General features: G+C 48.4%; 2 protein-coding genes across 3 annotated transcripts in view; both read left to right on the plus strand.

The window, feature by feature from the left end:
* Taf8 (TBP-associated factor 8) overlaps positions 1 to 27,046 on the plus strand; it is a 670,932-nt gene that overhangs the window by 632,077 nt on the left and 11,809 nt on the right. The window lies entirely within an intron of this gene.
* The window catches only part of LOC137624350 (equilibrative nucleoside transporter 1-like), a 788,303-nt gene continuing 771,872 nt past the window's right edge, over positions 10,616 to 27,046 (plus strand). The window contains exon 1 of the mRNA XM_068355039.1: positions 10,616 to 10,689. The gene's annotated coding sequence lies outside the window, so the exon portion shown is untranslated. The remainder of the gene's footprint in view (positions 10,690 to 27,046) is intronic.

A 27,046-nucleotide genomic window follows, 5' to 3' on the forward strand; every position in this document is an offset into this window, starting at 1 on the left:
CAGGTGGCAACATCTCGGGGCCGATGCTTGGACGATCTCGGTGATCGGCCAAGGTTATCTCGTCCCGTTCACGTCATCTCAACCTCCCCTGACAGCGAATCCAGTGTCGTTGAGCTCCTATGCCATGGGATCGGCAAAGGGGCTGGCCCTTCAGGCCGAAGTCAAGACCATGTTCGAGAAGGGTGCTCTCCAGGAGGTCGTGGACGGCTCTCCAGGCTTCTTCAGTCGACTCTTTCTTGTAAAGAAGGCTACTGGAGACTGGAGACCCGTCATCGATCTCTCGGCTCTGAACAGGTTTGTCAAACAAACCCGGTTCAGCATGGAGACAGCAGACACAGTCAGACTTGCGGTGAGACCACAAGACTTCATGTGTACACTGGATCTAAAGGATGCGTACTTCCAGATCCCAATCCATCCGTCTTCCAGGAAGTACCTGAGATTCTGCCTAGACAACAAGATCTACCAGTTCAAGGTGCTGTGTTTCGGTCTCTCCACAGCTCCTCAGGTGTTCACCAGAGTGTTCACCCTGATTTCGACTTGGGCGCACAGGAACGGCATTCGTCTCCTTCGTTACCTAGACGATTGGCTGATCCTAGCAGACTCGGAGTCGACGCTTCTTCGACACCGAGACAGGCTTCTAGATCTTTGCCAGGATCTGGGGATCGTGGTAAACCTCGAGAAGTCCTCTCTGCAGCCGTCCCAACGACTGGTTTATCTAGGCATGCTAATAGACACCAATCTCCACAAAGCCTTTCCATCAGACGACCGGATAGCAAGGCTGAGGAGGGTGGCGGAACCTTTCCTCAGGCGAAAAGAACTCCCCGCCCAATCGTGGTTGCGTCTCTTAGGCCACCTATCCTCCCTGGCCCGTCTGGTTCCAAACAGCCGCCTCAGGATGAGATCCCTTCAATGGCGGCTCAAGTCCCGGTGGAATCAAGAATCCGATTCCCCGGACACTCTGATCCCAATGGGGTCTCTGGAACAGACGGACTTGCGGTGGTGGCTGGCCGACGAGAACCTGCGAAAGGGAGTGAGTCTTCTCGTCCTTCCCCCGGAATTGACTCTGTTTTCGGACGCGTCAAAAGAAGGGTGGGGGGCGCACGTTCTGAACCAGAGGGCCTCAGGCCTTTGGTCAGAATCAGAAAAGTGCCTACACATCAACCTGCTAGAATTGAAGGCCGTCTTTCTGGCCCTTCAACAGTTCCAACGGTTCCTGGCGGGTCACTCCGTGGTGGTGATGAGCGACAACACCACGGTAGTGGCTTATACCAACAAGCAGGGAGGCACTTTTTCGCAACAGCTATCCCATCTTGCAGTAGAGACTCTGAGGTGGACCGAAACCCACTCGATAACACTATCAGCTCGCTTCATTCCTGGCAAGAGGAATGTGCTCGCCGACAGTCTGAGCAGGGCTTCGCAGATAGTGAGTACCGAGTGGTCTTTGGATCCTCAGATAGCCAACAAAGTCCTGACTTTGTGGGGTTCCCCGACGGTGGACTTGTTCGCGACAGCCTTGAACTTCAAGCTGCCCCTGTACTGCTCACCAGTCCCGGACCCCAAGGCACTCTGGCAAGATGCTTTCCAGCAACGGTGGGACAACATCGACGTGTACGCCTTCCCACCATTCTGTCTGATGAGAAGGGTGCTCAACAGGACCAGACTATCGGTCAACTGTTCCATGACTCTAGTAGCTCCGCTATGGCATCACGCGGAATGGTTTCCGGACCTTCTGCAACTCCTGACGGAACTCCCAAGGGAGCTTCCTCCACGACACGAGCTTCTCAGACAACCCCACTCCGGTGTCCCTCACAGGGCCGTAGCCTCGCTTCGGCTTCACGCCTGGAGACTATCCAGCGTCTCCTCGCGGAGAGAGGCTTTTCGCAACAGGTTGCGGAGAGAATGTCTCGGCACCTGCGAAGGTCCTCTGAGGGAGTCTACCAAGCGAAGTGGAGAGTCTTTTGTGGTTGGTGTCGTGGAAGGGGTATCTCTCCACTCGATGCCACTATTCCAGCAATAGCGGACTTCCTTGTGTATCTGCGAGAAGAAATGCGCCTTTCTGTCTCGGCAGTGAAAGGCTATCGCTCAGCCTTAAGCTTGGCCTTCAGATTGAAGGGCGTGGATATTTCTTCATCGCTAGAACTCTCTTTACTCATACGTAGCTATGAGCTTACCTGCCCCCAGTCGGAAGTGAGACCCCCTCCTTGGAACGTGGTTCGAGTTCTCAGGTCTCTCAAGAGACCTCCCTTCGAGCCATTACGCCAGGCCTCCGATCGCCACCTGTCTTGGAAGACGGCTTTCCTACTCGCCTTGGCCTCGGCCAAGCGAGTTAGTGAACTTCATGGTCTCTCGTACGACATCGCCCATTCAAGGGGATGGGGGGAGGTAACGTTCAGGTTCGTCCCTGAGTTTGTGGCCAAGACTCAGAATCCTGGAGTGCCGGATCCTCGGTTCGACTCTTTCAGGATCGCGAGTCTCCGTTCTGTAACAAACGACCCAGACCAGCTGCTACTATGCCCAGTGAGGTGTCTGAGGTACTACTTGAAGAGAACGGCTGCAGTCCGTCCTCATGTGCGAGCTTTGTTTGTGAGCACAGGCAGGACAAAGAGGAGGGTCACAAGGAACACCATCTCTGCTTGGATTCGAAGGGTTATCCACCATGCCCTGAATCCTGACCCTCCTCCGTCACGTCGCCCTCGGGCCCACGATGTCAGGGGTATTGCTACATCCCTGGCCTTCAAGAGAAACTTCTCTGTGACGCAGGTACTTCAAGCGGGGGTCTGGAAGCGTCAAACGACCTTCACAGCCCACTACCTGCAAGACGTGACCCACAGGAGCCTCGATACGTTCTCTATCGGCCCTGTGGTGGCTGCACAACAGCTGGTCTAACCTCAGGCTCCTTTTTGGACAAGTAGCAGTAGGTTGAGGGCGTTGTTACCCGGTCTTAGTCTGTGTGAATGAAAGAGTATGTCTGACCCTTACTTCTTTCTTCATTCTCCCCTCTCTTGGGGAAGCAGCATCCTGGTCCTCGCATAGCTGACCTCGACCTCTGCAGGTAACCCATGCTTCTTTGTGCTCCTAGTATTAAGCTTAATACTGTTGCGTCTCCCATACCCTGACGAGGTGGTATGGGGAACGTCCTATCCTAGAATTCCTATCTGAAGGTCTCAAGGTCAACTTCATAGGACGAGTCACACTCTCCTCCTCACACTACTTATGTAGGCCACTCGTTCCTAGCGATGCTAGGAACCTGTGAGGTACAGGGGCTCCCTCTCTCTAGTGCTGCTCACTAAGGGATCGAGCCCCCGGGCAAGCCGAAGTCAGTAAGGCTGGGGACTTTCCACCCTTCCTAAGGGGTAAGTCACCCTTTGTAAATAGCGTGGTTTGTATTTCGGTTACGGAACAAATGACAAATTCGAAGATAATTTGTATTTTTCCTAACCATACAAACCTTAGCTATTTACACATATGTGCCCGCCATCCCTGACCCCCAAGTCAAGTCCTACCTCTAAGTGAAGTGAAGCAAGTCACCGGTGTGTGGAGGGGGGAGGGGTAGCAAGCTACCCTTCCCCACCCCCCGCTAACTAGCGCGGGGGTAATTAACCCTCGTTAAAAACTATTGGCTCGTCATTTCAGCTGCGCTAAAAGTAAACCCTTTGTAAATAGCTAAGGTTTGTATGGTTAGGAAAAATACAAATTATCTTCAAATTTGTCATATTAATGCTAAACTGTACTAAACACAATAAAATACAACCATATGGATTATTCATTACATAACCTAACAATTAATAACTTGTAAATGAAATGTATAATTAGAACAGGTAGTACAGTAATGCAAAAATAAATGGAAAATACGGTAACAATTATGTGGAACCTTACATTTGGAGTGAGGCGGTGTCCGAAAGCAAAGTGGCCGGACGGTAGAGGAGGATGACAAACTGCAGAAAACATTTTTTGTTTTTCAATATTAAACTTACCCGATAATCATGTAGCTGTCAACTCCGTTGCCCGACAGAATTCTACGGAAGGGATACGCCAGCGATCACTATACTAGAAGGGGGTGTACTCACCAGCGCCACCTGTGGCCAGGTACTGCAGTACTTCTTGTTGACACCACCTCAATTTTTCTTCTGTCGTGCTTCCGGCAAGACGTTCATGGATACGCTTATAATTTTGGAGTATTGTTCACGGTTTTTGGTGAAGTATTGCTCTAAGATTTCAGCTTTCGCTATACTGGAAACTTTTCTATTAGCTTAGATAGCTTTTATTTGATTTGATTAATGGTTAACGATCTTTGGCTTTATTTGGAATCCCCCTTGTCTAGCTCTTTGATTCAAGATGTCCGACATTTCTCAAGCCCCTCCCCATAGACGATGTAGGTCTTGTAATAGGCGTATTCCGAAGGCCTCGGTTGATCCTCACACCGCTTGTTCCGACTGTAGGGAAATAGCCTGTCAGTTGGAAGATCGATGTGAGGAATGCGCCGGACTTTCGGAACTTGAGTTTGTTCGATTCCTTAAATATACCACTAAGTTAGAGAGAGAGAGAGTTAGGAGGAGTTCTGCTCGCTCTTCGCTTTATTCCTCACCTCATGATCCTCAACCTTTTCCTCCCCCTGTAGTGGCTACCCCCGAACCTACTATTTGTGCTCAGCCTGATATGTCTGATGTTTTGCGTGCCATTCAGGCTTTAGGTGACAAAGTGGAATCGGTAGTGAGTGACCACAAGTTCCTCTTGGCGGACGTCAAGGAACTTAAGGTCAAAAGTGCAGTGGGAAGTGGTAGTGCCAGTGCGGTGCCGAGTGCTAGTGTCAGTGCGGTGCCGAGTGCTAGTGTCAGTGTCAGTGTTGTGCGTGAGGGTACTTCTGTGCGTGCCAGTCGTCCTCCCAGTCCGGGACCTCTTGCAAGCTCCCAAGCCCAGGGGAGAAGCAATGTCGAAGGGCAAAAGGGTTCGGCAGGCCTTGATCGGCGCACAGAAGTATCCTTGGTGGTTGCGGGCGTGTCTTACAGAGACCGTCACTCCCACCCGCAGACGATTGAGCCCTTATTTTCCTCGTCTGCAGAAGAAATTTCGGGGAGAAAACGCTGGACTCAGGTCTCAAGACCTCTTAAACGTAAAGTCCAGACCTCAAGAGTTCAACAACCTGGATGCAGTCATTGGGTTAGCTCTGACTCTCCGCAGTCATCAGGTGACTGCACACCTAAGAGAGGTAAGGCAATGCCTCAGCAGACCTCATCTTCTGTTAAGGCTTTGCCTCAACAGACCTTATCGTCTGTTGATCCCAAGATGACTTTGCTGCAGTCCATGCAGTCGCAGCTTGCGGTCTTAATGCGTGAGTTTCAGGCAGAGAAAGTAACACCTCCTCCTGCGAGCGCTCCGCCTCACCGCAGTCCAGGCTGCCTGACGTACGAAGTTGAGGTTCCTCAAGCTACCTTACCGCGTTCGGAGTTGCCAGTTACCAGCGTTGTGCAGCAACCTCCACCTTCCTTAAGGCAACCTCAACAATGGGAACAGGAGTCTTATGCCTTACATCCTCCTCTTCCTCTTGCGGTTAGACCATCGAGGCAACAACCTCTTGAGGTACGACAACCTCTTCCATCCATGAGGCAGCCACCTCAGCTCTCGCTGCAGCGACCTCAACTTTCCTCAAGGCGAGAGCCTCAACTCTTGAGGCTAGCACCTCAAGAACCTCAACTCGTGAGACAGGAACTGCGTTCTGCGCAGCCGCTACCTCAACTCTCGCAGCTCACACCTCAAGAACCTCAACTCGTGAGACAGGAACCTGCTACTGCGCATCCACCTCAACCCTTGCAGCAAGCGCAACTCTTGAGACAGGAAGCTCATGCTAGGAGTCAGCCACCTCAACGCATGCACCTACCTTCCTCTACTCTACTGGACCAGTCTTTGCAGCCTGAACCTCAGGTTTTAATTCAGTCGCCTCTCTTCACACTTGCTCCTCAGACCGCCGCAGAACCTCCTTCTTCCCAACCTCTTGACTTTGTCGTTACCAGCCCTCATCCTCTTCAACAGAGACTTGAGGATGAAACCGCAAGTGTTTATGCACCCGCTTGTCAAGATTCTGCTGTTCAGCACACCGCTGTTACTTTACCTCTCGCTTCGCAACACTCTGGTGATGAGGTTTCTGAGGAGGAAGCTGCGCACCTAGATGATCCCCCTTCGGACGTGGAGGAACCCAAGTCTTCTCCTCACTCCATTGACTTTCGCAAGGTCCTGGCTCTTTTCAGAGAGGTATACCCGGACCATTTTGTTTCTGCTACCCCCCGCTCTCCTCCATCTGAGTTTTCGCTGGGCATGCAACCTGTTAAGTCGGCCTATACTAAGCTCGTCTTTGCTAGATCCTCTAAGAGAGCTTTAAGAATGTTAGGGGATTGGTTGCAGTCCAAACAGCAACTAGGGAAGACTTCCTTTATGTTCCCACCTACTAAGCTGACTTCTAAGGCGGGCGTATGGTATGCCACAGGAGAGGAACCAGGCTTGGGAGTCCCTGCCTCTGCCCAGGCTGACTTCTCAAGTTTGGTCGACTCTCCTCGTAGATCGGCGATGAGGCGCTCTAAGGTCTGCTGGACCTTTTCCGACTTAGACCACTTCTTAAAGGGTATATTTCGTGCCTTTGAGATTTTCAATTTTCTCGACTGGTACCTGGGGGCCTTGAGCAAGAAGACTACCCCTGCGGACAAGGACTCAGCCATGCTTATAATGTCCTGTATGGATAAAGCAATTCGGGATGGGTCCGGCGAGCTTGCATCAATGTTTGTTTCAGGAGTACTTAAGAAAAGGGAGCAACTTTGCACTTTTCTTTCTACTGGCATCACATCTTGTCAAAGGTCTCAACTACTTTTTGCTCCGCTTTCTAAGTTCTTGTTCCCCGAAGAGCTTATCAAGGATTTGTCTGCGGCCCTTATTCAGAAGGACACTCATGACCTTGTGGCCTCTTCAGCTCGTAAGGCTAAGGTTGCTCCCTCAGTTCCCAGAACTTACCGCACCCCAGTGGCCGATACTCCTGCTACAAGGTTTATTCCGCCCTTTCGTGGCAGAGCCCCCAGCCGAGGAAGTACCCGTCCAGACTCTTCCAGGAGCAGGTCTAGGAAAGGTCCCAAGACTTCAAAAGGCAAACACTGACTCTCCTCCTCTCCAGACAGCAGTAGGAGCCAGACTCAAGACCTTCTGGCAAGCTTGGGAAAGAAGAGGTGCAGACGCCCAGTCTGTCAAGTGGCTAAGGGAGGGTTACAGGATACCATTCTGCCGCAAACCCCCTCTGACCACTTCTCCCATCAACCTCTCTCCCAACTACAAGGAAAAGGACAAGAGGCTAGCGTTACACCAGGAGGTGTCGCTCCTGTTACAGAAGAAGGCAGTGGTTATAGTCCGGGACCATCAATCCCCGGGCTTCTACAACCGTCTCTTTCTGGTGGCCAAGAAGACAGGAGGTTGGAGACCGGTGCTGGACGTCAGCGCGCTCAATGCTTATGTCACCAAGCAGACGTTCACTATGGAGACGACGAAGTCGGTCCTAGCAGCGGTCAGGCAGGAGGACTGGATGGTCTCGTTGGATCTGAAAGACGCTTACTTTCACATTCCTATTCATCCAGACTCCCAACCTTTCCTGAGATTCGTTTTTGGAAAGGTTGTGTACCAATTCCAAGCCCTGTGTTTTGGCCTAAGCACAGCTCCTATGGTGTTTACGCATCTGATGAGGAATATTGCAAAATTCCTCCACTTATCGGACATCAGAGCCTCCCTTTATTTAGACGACTGGCTGTTAAGAGCCCCCACGAGTCGTCGCTGTCTGGAGAGTCTCAACTGGACTTTGGACTTGATCAAGGAACTGGGTCTATTAGTCAACTTAGAAAAGTCCCAGCTCATTCCCTCCCAATCCATCATTTACCTGGGAATGGAGATTCGGAGTCAGGCTTTTCGGGCTTTTCCATCGGCCCCAAGGATAAGCCAAGCCCTAGAATGCATCCTGAGCATGCTGAAGAGGAACAGTTGCTCGGTGAGACAGTGGATGAGTCTAACAGGGACCCTGTCATCGTTAGCCCTGTTCGTCGAGTTAGGGAGACTCCACCTCCGCCCTCTCCAATTCCATCTAGCAGCTCATTGGGACAAGGATTTGACGCTCGAAGCAGTCTCTATTCCTGGCACCAAAGAGATGAAGACCACTCTCTTGTGGTGGAAGACCAACATCCTTCTCAAGGAGGGTCTATCGTTAGCGATTCAGACCCCCAATCTTCATCTCTTCTCGGACGCATCAGACTCGGGCTGGGGCGCGACCTTGAACGGACAGGAATGCTCGGGAACATGGAACAAGGAACAGGAAACGCTCCACATCAACTGCAAGGAGCTGCTGGCAGTTCATCTGGCCTTAATGAACTTCAAGTCCCTCCTGCTAGGCAAGGTGGTGGAGGTGAACTCCGACAACACCACAGCCTTGGCTTACATCTCCAAGCAGGGAGGGACCCATTCGAGGAAGCTGTACGAGATAGCAAGGGACCTCCTCATTTGGTCAAGAAGTCTAAATCTCACTCTGGTAACGAGGTTCATTCAGGGCAACATGAACGTCTCAGCAGATCGCCTAAGCAGAAAAGATCAAGTCATCCCCACGGAATGGACCCTTCACAAGAGCGCGTGCAACAGACTTTGGACCTTGTGGGGTCAGCCTACGATAGATCTGTTCGCCACCTCCATGACCAAGAGGCTTCCTTTGTACTGTTCCCCAGTTCCAGACCCAGCAGCAGTTCACGTGGATGCTTTTCTGCTGAATTGGTCCCATCTCGACCTTTATGCATTCCCGCCGTTCAAGATCATCAACAGAGTCATTCAGAAGTTCGTCTCGCACGAAGGGACACGGCTGACGCTGGTTGCTCCCCTTTGGCCTGCAAGAGAATGGTTCACAGAGGTACTACAATGGCTGGTCGACGTTCCCAGGACTCTCCCTCTAAGAGTGGACCTTCTACGTCAACCTCACGTAGACAAGGTACACCCAAACCTCCACGCTCTTCGTCTGACTGCCTTCAGACTGTCGAAAGATTCGCTAGAGCTAGAGGCTTTTCGAAGGAGGCAGCCAGAGCGATTGCCAGAGCAAGGAGGGTATCCACTCGTAGAGTCTACCAATCCAAGTGGGAAGTCTTCCGAAGCTGGTGCAGAGCCAATGCAGTTTCCTCTACCAATACCTCTGTAACCCAAGTAGCTGACTTCCTATTACATCTAAGGAATGAGAGATCCCTTTCGGCTCCTACGATTAAAGGGTACAGAAGTATGTTGGCTTCAGTTCTCCGCCACAGAGGTTTGGACCTTTCTTCCAACAAGGACCTTCAAGACATCCTTAAATCTTTCGAGACTTCTAAAGAACGTCGTTTATCCACTCCAGGCTGGAATCTAGACGTAGTCTTAAGGTTCCTTATGTCTCCTAGGTTCGAACCTCTCCAGTCAGCTTCCTTCAAAGACCTTACTCTCAAGACTCTTTTCCTCGTCTGCCTTGCAACAGCTAAAAGAGTTAGTGAGGTTCACGCCTTCAGCAAGAACATTGGGTTCACATCCGAATCTGCAACATGTTCTTTACAGCTCGGATTTTTAGCTAAGAATGAACTTCCTTCACGTCCTTGGCCTAGATCGTTTGAAATTCCTAGCCTTTCCAACATGGTGGGTAACGAGCTAGAAAGAGTTCTTTGCCCTGTCAGAGCTCTGAAATACTTTCTTAATAGGTCAAAACCTATACGAGGACAGTCAGAAGCCTTATGGTGTGCAATCAAGAAACCTTCGATGCCTATGTCCAAAAACGCAGTTTCGTATTATATAAGGCTTCTGATTAGAGAAGCCCATTCTCACATGAAGGATGAAGACCTTGCTTTGCTGAAGGTAAGGACCCACGAAGTGAGAGCTGTAGCCACTTCGATGGCCTTTAAACAGAACCGTTCTCTGCAAAGCATTATGGATGCAACTTATTGGAGGAGCAAGTCAGTGTTTGCATCATTTTATCTTAAAGATGTTCAGTCTCTTTACGAGAACTGCTACACCCAGGGACCATTCGTAGCAGCGAGTGCAGTAGTAGGTGAGGGCTCAGCCACTACATTCCCTTAATCCCATAACCTTTTTTAACCTTTCTCTTGAATGCTTTTATTGTTGTTTTTTGGGTTGTTACGGTAGGCTAAGAAGCCTTCCGCATCCTTTTTTGATTTGGCGGGTGGTCAATTCGTTCTTGAGAAGCGCCTGGGTTAGAGGTTGTGTAGAGGTCCTTTAGTATGGGTTGCAGCCCTGTATACTTCAGCACCTTAGAGTTGTTCAGCCTCCTAAGAGGAACGCTGCGCTCAGTAAGGAAGACGAACTTATTAAAGGCAGAGTAATGGTTCAAGTCGACTTCCTTACCAGGTACTTATTATTTCATTGTTATTTTGAATAACTGATAATATGAAATACGGGATACTTAGCTATCTTATAGTCATGTACACTGGTTTTCACCCACCTCCCTGGGTGTGAATCAGCTACATGATTATCGGGTAAGTTTAATATTGAAAAATTTTATTTTCATTAGTAAAATAAATTTTTGAATATACTTACCCGATAATCATGATTTAATTGACCCACCCTTCCTCCCCATAGAGAACCAGTGGACCGAGGAAAAATTGAGGTGGTGTCAACAAGAAGTACTGCAGTACCTGGCCACAGGTGGCGCTGGTGAGTACACCCCCTTCTAGTATAGTGATCGCTGGCGTATCCCTTCCGTAGAATTCTGTCGGGCAACGGAGTTGACAGCTACATGATTATCGGGTAAGTATATTCAAAAATTTATTTTACTAATGAAAATAACATATTTTCTAAATCTAATCAATTTCTTCATTACTTCCACTTTTCTTTTTTTTTGGGGGGGGGGTTACTTTGAGCTTCCTCTTGGTCTACTAGTATCAAAGGTCTTTTTAATGAATAACTATCCAAGGAAGCTTGTTTCTGCCTGCTTCTTAAAATGTTCCTGAAATGACTCAGGCAAACGTCATTTATGTACTCAAGAGCACGACCTGTGTGAACCTTTTCTGGGTGTCGTTTTTACAAGAGCTGCTATTTTATGGTAGCCAGCTAGACCCTTCTGAATTTCTGCCATTTTCTAAAATAGCCAGCTAGACCCTTCTTAATTTCTGCCATTTTCAGAGGGTCATCCCCCTCCTCGTCGCTGTTAGAGAACTGTTCCTAAATGACGTCCAGTTGCATGGCCTCCAACTCCTTGAGGTTGTCCGTCGTAAGCTCCTCTTGGTGCTCCTCAAGAAGCTCATTGATGTCGTTCTCATCGACTTCCTGACCCATGGAAATCCCTTAGTTTGAGCAACAGGTTCAGGATCGTCAACTCTTTTGGCTTCGGCTTCAGCTAGACCTATGTGGAAGCCCTCGGAGTCTCGTGCGGAAACGGCATCAGACCACAGCTTCTTCCATGAAGAGTACATTGTACACTTTGAAACCTCCTGCCAAGCTAGATCGATGAGTCCGAGGCTTATCACAACATCGAAATCCTCCTTCTAAAATTCACACCAGGTGAGGTTTGTGCTGTCAGTGACTTCGAAACATCTCTTGAAGAGATATTTCGTATAGAGCTTCTTAAAGTTTGAAATTACTAGCTGCTCCATGGGCTGGAAGAAAAGGGTGTTGGGCGGAAGATAGAGAACCTTGATGAAGGAAAAATCTGCTAAGGTATCCAACACCAGCACACCGGCAGGCATTTCAGAGTGAGGTGCTGCTCTTCCAAATGGTTTTTCAGTCGGGCTGAAACAAAGATTTACCCACTCGGTGAACAAGCGTCTTGTTACCTAGGTTTTGCATTAGCCCTCCACATCACCAGAAGCTTCTCTTTAAGCACTTTGTGGGCCTTGAAGGCTTGATGAGTTTCTGAGTGATACATCAGCTGGGGCTTCACCTTACAATCCCCATTGGCATTTCCACAGAGGGCAAGGGTAAGCCTCTCCTTCATAGACTTAATACCCAGGTAGCTTCTTTTCTTCCACCGTGATGTACGTCCGACAAGGCATTTTCTTCAAAAAAAAAAAAAAAAAAAAAAAAAGCCTAGTTGTTCCAACACGGAGTACTTACCTCGAACTACTTTCTTAGGAGTATCTGGGATCTCCTCCCATCCGACCAGAGTTTTGTTATGTTTACCCTAGTCCCGTTTTCTATGAGGGGTAACCTCAGGCGGAGTGATACGTGCCCTGAAGCTAACCCCGGGTCAGGGAGCATGCTTGCTCAGGTCTCGACCTCCAGTAAGTTCTCTGGTCGCGTCACGATATCATCTCGACGCTCTCCTTAATCCCAGTGCGACCCTTGTGTCTCCGACCCCTTTGTGTCTCGCGCGGTTCCCACGTGGTACCTTTGTGCTCTCCCTTGTTCTTTCCCTTTGCGTTCCTGTGTCTCGCGGTGCGTTACTAGTTCGTCATGGAGCATCCCCGCCGTTGTCCTGGGCCTATGGCCAGTAAATCGTGTGGTGCTTTCCTGTCGAAACCTGAAGTAGGGGTAGTGTGTGTTCCCCTACGGCCACGTGTCCGGAGTGCGTGTCCTGGAACGAGGTGCAGTGGGTGCGCTACGGCACCAAAAAGAAGGCACCAAAAAGAAGGCACCAAAAAGAAGGCACCAAAAAGAAGGCGTCGAAGAAGTCGCCTAAGAAGCCGAGCATCTCTTCTCCCCTTGCTTCGCCGGGCGTGTCGTCAGACCGAGCCTCTCTGCCACCTTCCCCTACCCAGAGTAGGGGATGAGATAAGTCCGTTGCGGGGAAGAGGCCTGTGGCCCTTCCCCAGGAGTCTGAGTTGCAGGATAGTGGGGTTGTGGTGTCATTCCAGACAAGTGAGGGGCCTGAGGGAGGGACGTTAGTGTGTGCGGAGGATGGAGCCCTGGTGCAAGGAGGGCACGTCTCCTCAGATGACCCTATGTGGAGTAAAGATGTTCCTGCCTCTTCTCCCCCCTCTTGGGCGTGTTTTTCAGGTACCTCTGCAGCCGAGGGCGCCGTCGAGAAGGACGGCTCACCGCCATCAGACTCCCTCGGGTGGGTGCCTCCGAAGACGCCCTTCAGGTCCCCGTTGAGGATGGAGGAAGGCTTCGGAACCTGGTCCCCCAATGAAGAACGCCCACACTCCCCTCCGGCGCCGTCAGCTACTCTTCCGGACTTCTTCTTGCAGCCCCCGTCTTCCATCGAACGTTGAGTTAATCCTCCAGCGGCTCTGCGCGAGCCGGGGCCGCCGACGAGGTCCTACAAGTCGTCGGGCTCTTCAGCCATAGCTGATTCCTGCTCCTCTGAGGACGAAGCCCTGAGGAAGCTCCGAAGACGTCGTGAGAGGTCCCGCAGGAGACACACTCGTTCCCGCTCCCACTCCAGGTCTCGCCACGCGGGTAGACGCTCCAGGTCCCCTAGAAGGAAATTTAGGAGAAGTAGCTGTCCTAGGGAAGAATGGGTGGTTATCCCTCGCAGCAAACTCATCAAGCTGTCGGCAGTTCCGAGCTCTTCAAGTTGGCGCCCTAGAACTAGAACTCCGGAGAGATACGCATCCAGCGACAGATACGACCGACGGAGGGAGGCGTCGTTTCAGGTCCCAGCGGACAGGCATAAGTCCGCGAAGGTTCCGACTCCATCCGCCCAGTGGAGAGAGTCGCCCCTTCGGTCTGGCAGCCACGTCCCGACCCCCAAGTTGACTCTTCATCGTCAGGAACGTGAGAAACGACTCCCCTCATCGGGAAAGCCCGCAGAGGCCTGGACCTCCGCGAGGAGGGATAGACCTAGGACGGAGGCCCCCGGCTCGACGGCAATGCCCGTCCTACGTCCAGAGCCACAAGAGTTGGGGCGGGCCAAGTTGTCCCCTTCCCCCCGTACGGAGGCCTCCGTCGGAGGGGCCTTGTCTCGAGCAGTAGAATGCCCTACGGAGGACCTGGATGACAATATGGAGGGCTCAGCAGCGGAGGTGTCAGCGTACAGGAGGGGGATAGGACTCATCAGGAGGCATCATAGGCTGGAAGAGCCCGAGCTCTCCTCCGAAGAATTCTGGCGCTCTAGTCTCGGCAGGTTGGTAGAGGCCCCCGTCAAGCAGAGACCCTCTCTAGCACTCCCATTAGCCAGGGATGTTAGGCTGGGTAGAGCCCACGTGAATAAGATCGTGGCCAACCATGCCGAAGCTCCCAAGACCCAGAGTTCCTCCAATCTGCTTCAGGGCCTGAAGTCAGAGCAAGTTCTACCTTCCGGAGGGCCATCGGGCAGGTGCCTGTACGGTGGAGCCAGCAGTCGCAGTTTTAGGCCAAGGAGCAGCGGAAGAAAGGGCCTCTACAGCACCAGTCTGCTTCTCTCAGTCAGAAGCGACCATGATGGAGGAGATAGCGAAGGACCTCATTAACATGTCTTCGTGGCTGGATTGGTGGGCCTTCACCCTAGTAGGCGTCCAGTCCTCCTACGACCTCACTGTTCCGGAAAATCAGGCCTTACTGAAGGAGCTGATTAGCTCGGGAGGTAAGGCCCTGAAATTCCTATCGTACCAGTTCCTAGCGCAGGCTGCCAACTGGGTTCTACGGAGGAGGGACACAGTCCTCAACAAGCTCACCAGGCGTCTCCCGGACAGAGAAGCGAGATCCCTGAGAAGTCTGCCCCTGTGGGACGATTCTATTTTCCCCCTGAAGGCGGCAGAAGAGACAATAGAAAGGGTCAGGAAACTGAAGGACGCAGGTGATTCCAGACCCCCTCCAGTGAGAAGACCTACCCACAGAAGGATCACCTCCGATGTTCCCCTTCCTCCTCGGGCTTCACCTAGCCAGCCCAGGAGAGATGCCCCTACTAAGACCTGGTCGCAGTTATAGCAGCCCTCTTAGGGGAACAGCGCCGACTCAGTCTTCCTATAGGCCTTCCTACGCAGCGGCCAGAAGAGGGCGATCAGGCCGCGCCTCCAGGAGGAGATAGGGAAAGAGGCCCCCTACTCCTGCCGAAGCCTCAGATGGGGAGATGCCTCTGACATTCTTGGCAAGCATGGAAGGACCACGGAGCGGATCCGTGGACCGTAGCAGTCCTGAAAGAAGGGTACAGGTTACCCTTCCTCTAATATCAGATCAACGGGCAGAGTGGTTGGCTACCAAGGACCCCTTGAGGAGGACAGCTCTGCAAGAGGAAGTCTCGGCGATGCTGGCAAAAGGAGCGATAGAACTAGTCAAGGAGCCGGGCCCGGGGTTCTACAGCAGACTCTTCCTGGTGGAGAAAGCAACAGGGGGTTGGAGACCGGTCATAGACCTCTCAGCCCTCAACAAGTTTGTGTGCAAGACCGACTTCAAGATGGACACCCCGAAGTCGGTCCTAGCATCCTTGAGAGAAGGGGACTTCATGATGTCCATAGACCTCAAAGATGCATACTTCCAGATTCCAGTTCACCCCTCCAGCAGGAAGTACCTAAGGGTGAAATGGAGTACCCAAGCGTTGCAGTTCAAGACCCTCTGCTTTGGGCTGTTCACATCTTCTTGGGTCTTCACGAGAGTCTTCACAACGGTCTCAGCCTGGGCACACGAACAGGGTATCCGCCTGATTTGGTACCTGGACGACTGGTTGTTACTTTCAGCCTCAGGGGAACTACTGAGGGAGCAAGGCGCGAAGCTACTGCAGTTCTGCAACATCCTGGGTATCATCATCAACCTGGAGAAGTCCCAATTGATACCTTCCACCAGGATGACCTACCTTGGAATGGTCCTGGACTCCCGGTTGGCGAGAGCCTTCCCTTCCGCGGAGAGACTGGACAACTTGGACCAGATCATCTGTCCCTTCCTGTTGGACCAGCCCAGGAGAGCGAAGGACTGGCAGAGGCTGATAGGCCATCTCGTGTCATTGGAGAAACTGGTCCCCCAGGGGATGCTCAAGCTCAGGGGAGTCCAGTGGAATCTGAAGGAGCTCTGGAACCAGAGAGACTCCCCCACAAGGTGATTCCGGCTCTCCCAGAGACGAGAGAAGTCCTGGAGTGGTGGCGCATCAGATCGAACACAATCAAGGGAATGCCCTTCGCAGCCGACCCTCCGGAGATGCTCTTGTTCACGGACGCATCCAAGGAGGGGTGGGGTGCCCACCTCCTCGGAAGGTCAGCAAGAGGAAGTTGGACAGACGAGGAGAAGACTTGGCACATAAACGTCCTAGAAATGAGGGCAGTACGAAGGGCGTGCCTAGAGTTCGTCCATCTACTCCGGAGAACACCGTGGCACTGATGTGCGACAGCGCCACGGTGGTGGCCTACATAAAGAAGCAAGGAGGACTAAAATCGAAGGAGTTGTGCGTCCTCACGCTGGAACTTCTGGAATGGGCCGAAGTGGAGCAGATCAGAATTTCAGCAAGGTTCATTCCTGGAAAAAGGAACGTCCTGGCCGACAGCCTCAGCAGGATGGGACAGGTAGTAGGAGCCGAATGGTCCCTACACCCAGAAGTGGCCAAAACCATCATTTGCAAATGGGGATCGCCAGTGATGGACCTCTTTGCAACAAGACTGAACGCACAGCTCCCCGTGTTCCCGTGTTTTGTTCTCCTGTGCCAGACCCAAAGGCGGTGTTCGAGGACGCCTTCCAGCACTCTTGGGACAATCTCGACATTTACGCCTTCCCTCCCTTCGGGATGTTCAGACAGGTCCTCAACAGAGTAAGGAGGGCGGACAACCTGTGGAGGACTTTGGTTGCGCCCTCGTGGCCGGAGAGAGAATGGTTCGTGGATCTAAAGGAACTGGCGCGTCTTCCACCTTGGCCCCTTCCGGACAGGCCAGACCTTCTCCGGCAGCCCCACTTTCAAAGGTTCCACGAGAACCCTCGGTCCCTCCGCCTTCACGTGTGGAGGTTATCGAGCGTCTCCTGAAGAAAGAAGGCTACTGTATTTGTCGGGAACAGCAGCAAGGATGTCAGGTTATCTGAGACAATCATCGGCAGCGATCTACCAGGCAAAGTGGACCACTTTTACTAAATGGTGCGCCTTTAGGAACATCAAGCCACTGAGAGCCTCCATCCCGGAGATAGCGGACTTCCTGGTCTATCTCAGGGACGTGGTTAACATGTCCATCCCGGCCATCAAGGGAGTCAGAGCAGCTCTAGGCCAAGTCTTCCTCCTGATGGGCATCGACCTGGGAGCCTCTAGACATATCTCGATGCTCATCAAGAGTTTCGACCATTCATGCCCCCCTCAAGCCGTTAGGGTGCCACAGTGGGACGTGGCCAGGGTGCTAAATTTTTTTCCCGAACAGGATTGCAGATAGGGGCGAGGCATCGTGAGCAGAAAACAGATTTAAAGGGTAACTCCTTTATTACGGCTAATTTAAGATTTGATGGGTAACTATCTCATTAAAGTTATGATCAGTAACTGCATTCATAGAGAACTGAAATGTTTATAGATACCTTAATGATAATAATAATAATAATAATAATAATAATAATGATAATAATAATAATAATAATATTACTAATAATAATAATAATAATATTACTAATAATAATAATTATATATATATATATATATATATATATATATATATATATATATATATATATATATATATATATATATATATATATATATATATATATATATATATATATATATATATATATATATATATATATATATATATATATATATATATATATATATATATATATATGTCTGTGTATACGTATGTATATGTCTTTTTTTATATATTTATGTATAGATGTGTTTTACATATACAAATAGTTTTTCTTATGTATTTATATAGATAAGGCTACCGTGTTTTCATATACTGTAAATAAACTGTACTGAAAGTCAAAAACAAGAATTTACCCGCCACCAGAAATGACCCTTTTTGGAAGGTGTCTAATGAGGTTTGATCTCCGCCCAGTTAATACCTGACCTCATCAACCCAGGTAGCTGGTAAGGGAGTGTCATTGTTCTCTAATTCTCTACATGTATGTTCGTACGTTTACTTTCCCTATAAAATGTAAAGAAACCTCTCTCAATAAATCAGTCCTCTGAAGAAGTATCACGAAACTAGTCAGGACTTAAGCGTATATTTCGTATTTTAATTTTCCCCGTGATTCTTCTGCATACATATATATATATATATATATATATATATATATATATATATATATATATATATATATATATATATATATATATATATATATATATATAGTAGTTATATTGCATAATATTGCATTCTGAAATATAACTGATTTATGTTAGTTACCTGAGGAAATTTTACATTTATTTTTTCTAAAAAAAAAAAAGATGTTTATTGCTGCAATGCAATGCCAGTATTGTCATGTATTCTTATGTGATTATCTTACTCTTCTTTCCTTGCGATGTTTTCAATTCGATTAATATTTGCATTTGTCTGTCTTCTCTTCAAAAATTTCAAACGGAGAAACATACCGTACTACGCTCTTTTGTGAAACCAGACAAAATATCCCTGCGGTGCTTTTGTTTATTCTAATGTGAGAATATTATTATCAATATTATTGAGCTATCTACAAACATTTCAGTTCTCTATGAATGCAGTTACTGATCATAACTTTAATGAGCTAGTTACCCATCAAATCTTAAAGCAGCCGTAATAAAGGAGTTACCCTTTAAATCTGTTTTCTGCTCACGAAGCCCCGCTCCAATCTGCAATCCTGTTTGGGAAAAAAAATTTCGCGGCCAGGATTCTGAAGATGTTGTCAGAGCCGCCCTTCGAACCCCTAAAAGACATCGTGGACAAGGATCTCACCCTCAAGACAGTTTTTCTACTGGCGTTGGCCTCAGCAAAACGGGTAGGGGAGATTCATGGACTGTCTTACGAGGTTTCACACTCGAAGGGTTGGCGGGAAGCTTCCTTCAGGTTTGTGCCATCCTTCGTAGCAAAGACCCAGAATCCAGCCGTGTGGGATCCCAGGTTTGAGGGCTTCTCAGTGCCGGCAATCCCTCGCTCGGACAACCCGAGGGACTTACGGCGGTGCCCTGTCAGGGCAATAAGGAAATACTTGGAGAGGACAGCTAGACTTCGACCTGGGATCAAAAGTCTTTTTGTCTCCACAGGCCCAGTGAATAAGCCAGGCTCGAAGAACACTATCTCCTTCTGGCTGCGGCAGGTGATTATCAGAGCCTACAGTAGTGCAGGAATCCCCCTGCCGGGTAAGCCCAGGCCCCACGACATTAGGGGTCTAAGTACCTCGTTAGCATTCGAGAAGAATATGGCAGTAGGCCAGATCCTGAGAGCAGGCACCTGGGCTAACCAGTCAACCTTCACAGCTCATTACCGTCATTTCCGTGCTCCATACGGTTTAAAGGTGTAGCCCCAGTGATAACAGCGGGTAGTAAGTCCAAGAGAGACAGGTTCGTTTCTTAACCCCCCTTGTTCTTCCTTACCCTGTTTCCGCTCCATATTGACTCGGGTAGCCCCCTGAGCCTGCTACAAGATACACGGTCATCGGAAGGACATGTCTCCTAGGATTTCTTGCAGAGGTGAGTTACTTAGATACTAAGATGAGTTTTTTTTTTTTTTGTAGTTTTCCCTCTTTTCCCGTGTTTCCTTGAGGTCAACCGAACCTAGCCTCCTATCTAGGTTCCTCGGATATGCTTAGCACGGTCTCTAGGTCTGGAAGGCCACTCCCACCTCCTAAAGTATAAGTCTCCTAAGAAAGTAGTTCGAGGTCAGTACTCCGTGTTGGAACAAATCACAAATTCTAAGTAATTTGTATTTTTCCTAACAGTACTTACCTCGAACTACTTTCAGGTAATGGCCCACCCTTCCTTCCCCGAGTGCCTTACTGGACTTCTTAGAAACCTAAGCTACCAAGAACTTACTGGAGGTCGAGACCTGAGCAAGCGTGCTCTCTGACCCGGAGTTAGCCTCAGGGCACGTATCACTCCGCCTGAGGTTACCCCTCATAGAAAACGGGACTAGGGTAAACATAACAAAACTCTGGTCAGATGGGAGGAGATCCCAGATACTCCTAAGAAAGTAGTTCGAGGTAAGTACTGTTAGGAAAAATGCAAATTGCTTAAAATTTGTGACTTTTATCAAAGTTGAAGACTTACTGGGGACTGTAGCCTTCCTGGAGAGTCAACTCGTTGAACGTTTTAACAAGGGTTTTGGGCGCTTTCATGTCTGAGTTAGCAGCTTCCCCATGCCGCACCACCAAATGAACGCCAGACCGTCTCTTGAATTTTTCAACCCCCCCCCCTTGAGCTCTGAGGGGTACCTGTTTCAATGTCTTTTCCTGCGTCGTCTTTGGCCTGAGCACACACGAGATCACCGAAAATGGCGCTGGCCTTCTGACAGATTATCGTGTCGGTGATCGTGTCTCAAGCGATTTCCTTATCCTTAATCCAAACGAGATGCAGTCTCTCCATCTCATCATGCACGTGGCTCCTCTTGCTGGGGAAAACACTCATGCCCTTAGAAGGTGTTGCTGCTTTGATGGCTGCCAGCCTCATACTTCTTGATTATCTCAACCTTCGTATCTATAGAAAGCACACTCTTCTTCTTTTCCTGCACATCAGCAACTTTCGTGGGACCCATGGCTGATAACGTATGAGTTAAGTAACGCAACACGATTCATTTCTTTAGACTAAAAGCACGAAAGCAAAATTACCAACACGAATTTAATCTGAACGATATCGCTGCCGAAAGGAAATGATAGAGGGACGCCGATACATAGATGTTGACCAATAGGAGAGCAGGATCTTATGGCGGTAACTAGCATCATAGTAGGGAGATAACCAATGATATTGCGGGTCGATGGTGGTGAGTTTACAGCTGGCGGTGCACAAATTTTAAAATTATTCTCGGCGGCCAAGCGAATCTCGTACCATACCTTGTTTCCTGTTATGAAATTTTTTTTTTACAATGAGTCAGGAAATACTTTGCATCTCTATTCACATCATAAATTTTCATGTGCAGAAGCTTTCATATCAAGAGGTATCAATGTTTAAAATCTTTCATGATGCAGTTGTTGTATAATGTGTTATTACATTTCCTCTATAATAAGCGATCTGAAATGATAAGAAATATTGTTATAATTAGGTTCCTTGACTGTCAAAACATTGGTTAATTGAATTACAGTAATACCTTGAGATATGAGTGACCCAACATACGAGAAAATTGAGATACGAGGAGAGTTCCAAGCATCGGCCGTATTGTTTGCTTTTTTATGTGTTTTTTGCGTGAATCAGTGTAGAATTAAGTGAATAAACAATGGGTCCAAAGCAAGCGAGTGCAAACAAGGGTAGTGAGAAGAAATAGCGTATGATGTCAATGGAAATAAAGCATGTAATAATCGCAAAACATGGGAGTGGCGTAAGAGTGACTGATCTGGATAAAAGAGAAACAGTTGGCGGGAGATAGCGTGACCAAGACGATCATATGCGAGAAAGCCATTTGAATCTATGATGACTTAAAAGGGAAGCAAGCAGCCGAGAAAGGGGAGACTTTGACTCCAGCAGAAACCTTCAAAGCCAGTCGTGGCTGGCTGGATTATTTCGGGAAAAGGACTGAGATACTCTCGGTTGTGAGGTATGGGGAAGCAGCAAATTCGGGCGCGAAAGCTGCGGTGGACTTCATCACAACCTTTGCCTCAGTTATCGCCCAACATGGCTTCATCCCCCAACAAGTCTTCAACTGCGATGAAAGTGGCCTTTTCTGGAAGAAGAAGCTCAGGAGGACTTTCATCACGGCAGAGAAGAGACTACCGAGTCATAAACCCTTGAAGGACCGGTTAACTCTAGCCTTGTGTGCCAATGCCAGCGGTGACTGTAAGGTCAAGCCACTGCTGGTGTACCACTCTGAAAACCCACATGCTTTCAAGAGCCAAAGGATCTTGAAAGAGAAACTGCAAGTGATATGGCGCGCTAATGCTAAGGCTTGGTTTACCCGGCAATTCTTCACAGAATGGGTTAATCTGTGCTTTGGTCCGGCAGTCAAAAAATATTTGGCTGAGAAAAACCTGCCATTGAAATGTCTCTTGGTGCTCGACAATTCCCCTGTTCACCCTCCTGGTCTCAAAGAGGACATACTTGATGAATTCAGGTTCATCAAGGTCCTTTATATCCCGCCCGACACCACGCCACTCCTCCAGTCCATTGACCAACAAGTCATTTCCAACTTTAAAAAACTGTACACGAAGCATTTGTTCAAGAAACGCTTCGATATCACAGACAACACCAATCTCACCCTTCGGGAATTTTGGAAAGAACATTTCAATATCGTACATTGTTTGAAAATTATAGATGATGCATGGCAGGGTATCACAAGACAAACTATTAATTCAGCATGGAAGAAATTGTAGCCAGCTTCCGTCACTGAGACCCTGATGACCACGAACCTGTTGTGGTGGATGAAATCGTGTCTCTTGGAAAGTCCATGGGGCTGGAGGTAGATGAGGAAGATGTGAACGATCTTGTCGAGGAGCATCAGGAAGAGCTCACAACACAGGAATTGATCGAGCTCCAGGAGATGCAACATTCGGAGGTGTTGCAGGAGCTCAGTAGCGAGGAGGAGGTGGAAGACGAGGGCCGCCTTTCTACGGCAGAAATCAAAGACATGTTAGCGAAGTGGCAGGAGTTTTCTAATTTTATGGAAAAGAGGCACCCGGACAAGTTTGTGAGTGGTCGTGCGTTAGCCTTGTGTGACGAGACTTGCGTGCGTCCTTTTCACTACATATTGAAGGGGAGACAAAAGCAAACATCCCTAGATAGGTTCCTTTTAAAAAGGCCATCAAAAAGTGCAGGTGAAAGCAAGGCAAAAATAGCCAAGCCGGAAGAAGAAGAAAAGTAAAAAAATGAAAATGAAAACAAAATGTAGAATTAAGTTTAGTGTAACGTAAGATTAACATTTTGTTTTTAAGTGTGTGTACAGTAAGCTAATTTCATTTTAGTTAAATTTAAAGTTGAATTTCATTCAAGTTGAATTTAAAGTTGAATTTCATTCAAGTTGAATTTAAAGTTAGGGTTATGTTACGTAGTGATACAAAAGAGTTGCATACTGAACGTATTTCCGTCAAGTCTCTCTCCTCCCCGTCCTCTCGCCCTCCTCCTCCTCCTCCTCCTCCTCCTTCTCTTCCTCCTCCTCCTCCCCCTTCTCTTCCTCCTCCTCCTCCTCCGTTAGCCACTACTGTCTTCCTCGAAGGTAAGAACTCCATAATAATGTTGCATTTGATAACCAGTTCATAACCTTTGTTATTTTGTTAGCGTAGGATGTTGATTACAACAATTAAAAATGTTTTTTCTCTGTAATATACTGTTTTTAGGGTTTTTACAGAGGGTGGGAATGGCTTAATTTGTTTTTACTTATTTTATATGGGAAAAATTCATCTGAAATACGAGCTCGGTCCCCGGAACGAATTAAACATCGTACCTCGAGGGGTTACTGTAGAGGAATATCAAAATAGTAACAGGAAAAAAATATATTATTCTTCAGTGGTGGAACCAAGTTTTCATAATGGTGTCATTTCTGGGCTCGACCTGTGTCGCTCTGTGAAATGCTCCTATAGCACCATTTCTAAGGCATAGTTATTGCTAAATATACCAGAGAAAAAAAGGATGCATGGAATGCCAGAAATAAACCCAGCTCGCTCACTCTATGAGTGTCGGTATAGTAAACTGGGGTGTGATAGAACTATGATCATAGGTCCCTCACCAGTTAGACCTCTCCCTCATCAACATCCTCTGGAACAACGAGGTGCCGTCCTACACCCGTGTGCTGCCTCCTACTACGACTGTCCTTCCCCACCCTTACACCTCCTTAACCCCCTACCTCATTCCTCCATAGCACCAGCGTTGGTCAGACATGTTTTGCTTTGCTCTGTGTTGTTCTGTGCTTTTGAAGATGTCCGACATTTTGGAGATCCATTCTCCCAAGTTGAGTATTATATTTGTCTGGTTGGGATTTCTAGGTAGTGACACTCATTTAATCTTTTACCGTGTTGGTTTTTCTAATTATATTATCCTATCGCCGCTTGTTCAGGTTCCCTTACGGGGGTTCGCCTGCGGCCATTTTGGTGTCGCTTCCTCGTGATCTCTTTTGTTTATCGGGCTTTCATTTAGTTCCTTATACTATTTGTAAGCCTGTGTGTTATGGACATCTCTTTCAATGTTTTGGCATGATTGTAATTTATTTTTATGACTTTTTGCGCTGTGCTTGTTATCCTACTTGGCCGAACCGTATGCGGTTTCGGTAGGTAGCCTTTCCTGCCAGCCTTTATGTATTTTTGAGTACTTTACGCGGAGTCGGAACACGTGTGTTATATTTTTGTTAGGTTGTTCTGGATTGGTATTTTACCCGATTTCGGAAGCCTTGTTGGTGTTTAGTTGTTTAGTTTCCTTTCCATTTCGGCATCTACCCGATTTTGAAAGGTTTAGCTTTTATTTTGTTACACCGTGTTCTTTTCCCCCTAATTTCCTCATTTTGCGTGTTAGCATTTATTTTAGTCATTATTTACGACTGCCATTATATTGTGTTTATTGCGTACTACGCGGGAAGCTACATGCTTGCTGCCTTTTCGGGTCTTTCCTTTGTGTTTCGGTGGGTAGTACCTCCCCTCCGATCACAATGGTCATCTGATTTTGTGCTGGTCTCCCCCCCCCCCTTGGTGTCCTTCCCCTTACGCCTTTCGCCTCCCTCTTCATAGGGGGTAGGCTTAGGTCAAGTGCTTTTCTTGTAGAAAACGGGAAGTCACTCGAAGTGGGGGGCTGGCTCATACGCTCCCATGTCATTGTGGATAGAGCGCTCTCTTCCTTTCGCCTCGGTGGGCCGCCAGGCGTTCGGGACTGGGTATGCGCCTCGTCTCACGACATCCCCCCCCTCGTGTTATCCATCGTTGTTGTTATCCTCCCGTCCCGGAGGGTTGGGATAATTAAGATTAATTTCTACGTATGGTAGTTGTGTTTCTTCGATCAGATTCAGATATCCTACTCTGTTCTGATACTGTTCTTTATCCTATATTTGTTAACGTTTTCTGTTGTTGGTTGGTTCGCAGGAGGACGACTGCGGCGGAGCTTATAATGTATGTTGGGGTTAGATACATAGCATTTTTGCGCCGGACTTACGCATGTATTCCAGGTTTATTTCTATATAGATTTAGTCTATGCGCCGGACTTTTGCATGTCTTCCGGTGCCTCATTCATGTTTATTACTCCCATCTGTTTTTGTCGAGTTATTCTGTTTTCCGGAGCCCACGGATTTTGATGGTTGTTCCAAGTCTGCGTGTCCCTTCTCGCTTACGCTTCTCATTCCGGTGGGTATCCCGTATACTGAGAATTTCATTATATTTACTGTATGTTCTTTAAGACTAGCTATTCGTATCCATTCATCGTTCTGGGCTCCGGATGTTTATGTATGTTTTTCGGACATCACAGAGGGATCTGTTGTTTTAAATGCTCTTACGTTCGCATGTTTTCCGCCACCGGCAGAATATAGTCTTTACGCTTTCCGCCAGGGAGTTCCTGGCACGGATTTATTTTCTACTCGTGTACCAAATTATCTTGCAGGTGATACGCTGTCAGGAGACAGCATGTACTGCTGTGTTGCAGCAACCTTGTGGGCATGAGGTTTGCTGTTCTCATGCCAGGTGTGCGGTCCCGGTGGGCGATCTGTTAGTCTGATATCCGGATGGGTGTGAGATTTGTTATGCCCTGGTCTCTGATTTGACTAGTGATTCGGTATGTATCTTTTCTGTCTGCTTTAGACTTGTTGTGACATTGATTACTTTTATGTGGGGATAATATTTTGATACATACTGAATTCGAAATGATATTGATTTCTTTTTTCCCTGCATCACCTTTCTATGTTTTGATCCGGGTCTATCTCTTTCAGGCTTCCTCCGCCGTCAAGAGCGCTTCCCTTGCGACCCTCAAGACCTGGGTTGGTGGTTTTGGCCGTAATGTTAAGGCCAAACCGCCTTATGTTTTGTCGGAGGAAATGTGTTCCCTCCTTTACCCTAATGCCAAGATATCAGCAGCGGTGGCGTCTAAGGTGCCTTTCCTTAGTCTAGCTCATTCTCTCTCTTCTTCTGATACTTCTTTTCAGGGTTTTATGTTGTTCCTCAGCTTAAGCATGTTACAAAGACTTTACCTAAGGTTAGTAAGTCTTCCAAAATCCTTAAGTCTCTTTCCATCAAGACATCCTCGGCTGGTCGACGACGGCCGGTCTTGGAAAAGATTTCTCCGACGCTCAAGGCTCGAGAGCGAGGGGTTCAAAAGCCAAGTTTCCGGAATTGGCTTTTGACCCAGTAGCCTTTTCGAGTCAGTTAATGGAGAAAGGGGAGCATTTTGCAATCCCATATTGGTCCTATTGCTGACCAACTCCAATCCATGAACTCTTTCGGCCAGTGACTGCAGAATCAGGAGTCCATGATGGAGACTTTTGAGATCCGGCCTCCCACAACGACAGCAGAATGTGGTCCCGGATGCATCAAAGCTCCCGGCTCTTGTGAAGAGCAACCCATGGAGGTTGGCTCACCATGCCCCATTTTCAGAGGGCATGTTGACGATTGAAGGTTGTGGTACCCGTCCGGTGGAGGACTTTGAGTTTTATCCGCCGGGTTTGCAGTTCCCATTCCCAGGTTACACCCGCTTGACAGATGAGGCGCTGGTTAGGGTGGATAAGGTGCTGAGGGAGACTATTATTTTCCCTAAGGAGCAGGCTCAGTCCGCCTGGGTCCAGACCCTCAATTAGTGAGAATGTGTGAATACGAAGTTGACTCCTCACAAAGGCACGTATACAATGTTTGTCGTCGAGGAGCTCACTCCTACTCCGTGCACCACCAGAAGTGGCGGATCTTACCTTGGCGGCGGCCATGGAGGATAAGCCTATGCCTCAACTTCCGGAAACCAATTTGACTTCTTTGCTTTTCCCAGGAGACCAAGATTGCTGGATTGATGCTCCGTCGACCTTCACGGACTGTGCTACGACACAGTTCAGTGAACATCTTCCTCGATTGCCTGATTCTTTGATTCGGACTGAGTACTGTATGAGGCTCGAGTCCGATTGAGTAGATCTCTTAATTCAGTTACTATGGCAGAAATGTCTTCCTTAGTGTGTGCGGATAAGGCTCT

Source organism: Palaemon carinicauda, chromosome 31 (assembly GCF_036898095.1).
Source record: "Palaemon carinicauda isolate YSFRI2023 chromosome 31, ASM3689809v2, whole genome shotgun sequence".
Taxonomy (NCBI): Eukaryota; Metazoa; Arthropoda; class Malacostraca; order Decapoda; family Palaemonidae; genus Palaemon; species Palaemon carinicauda.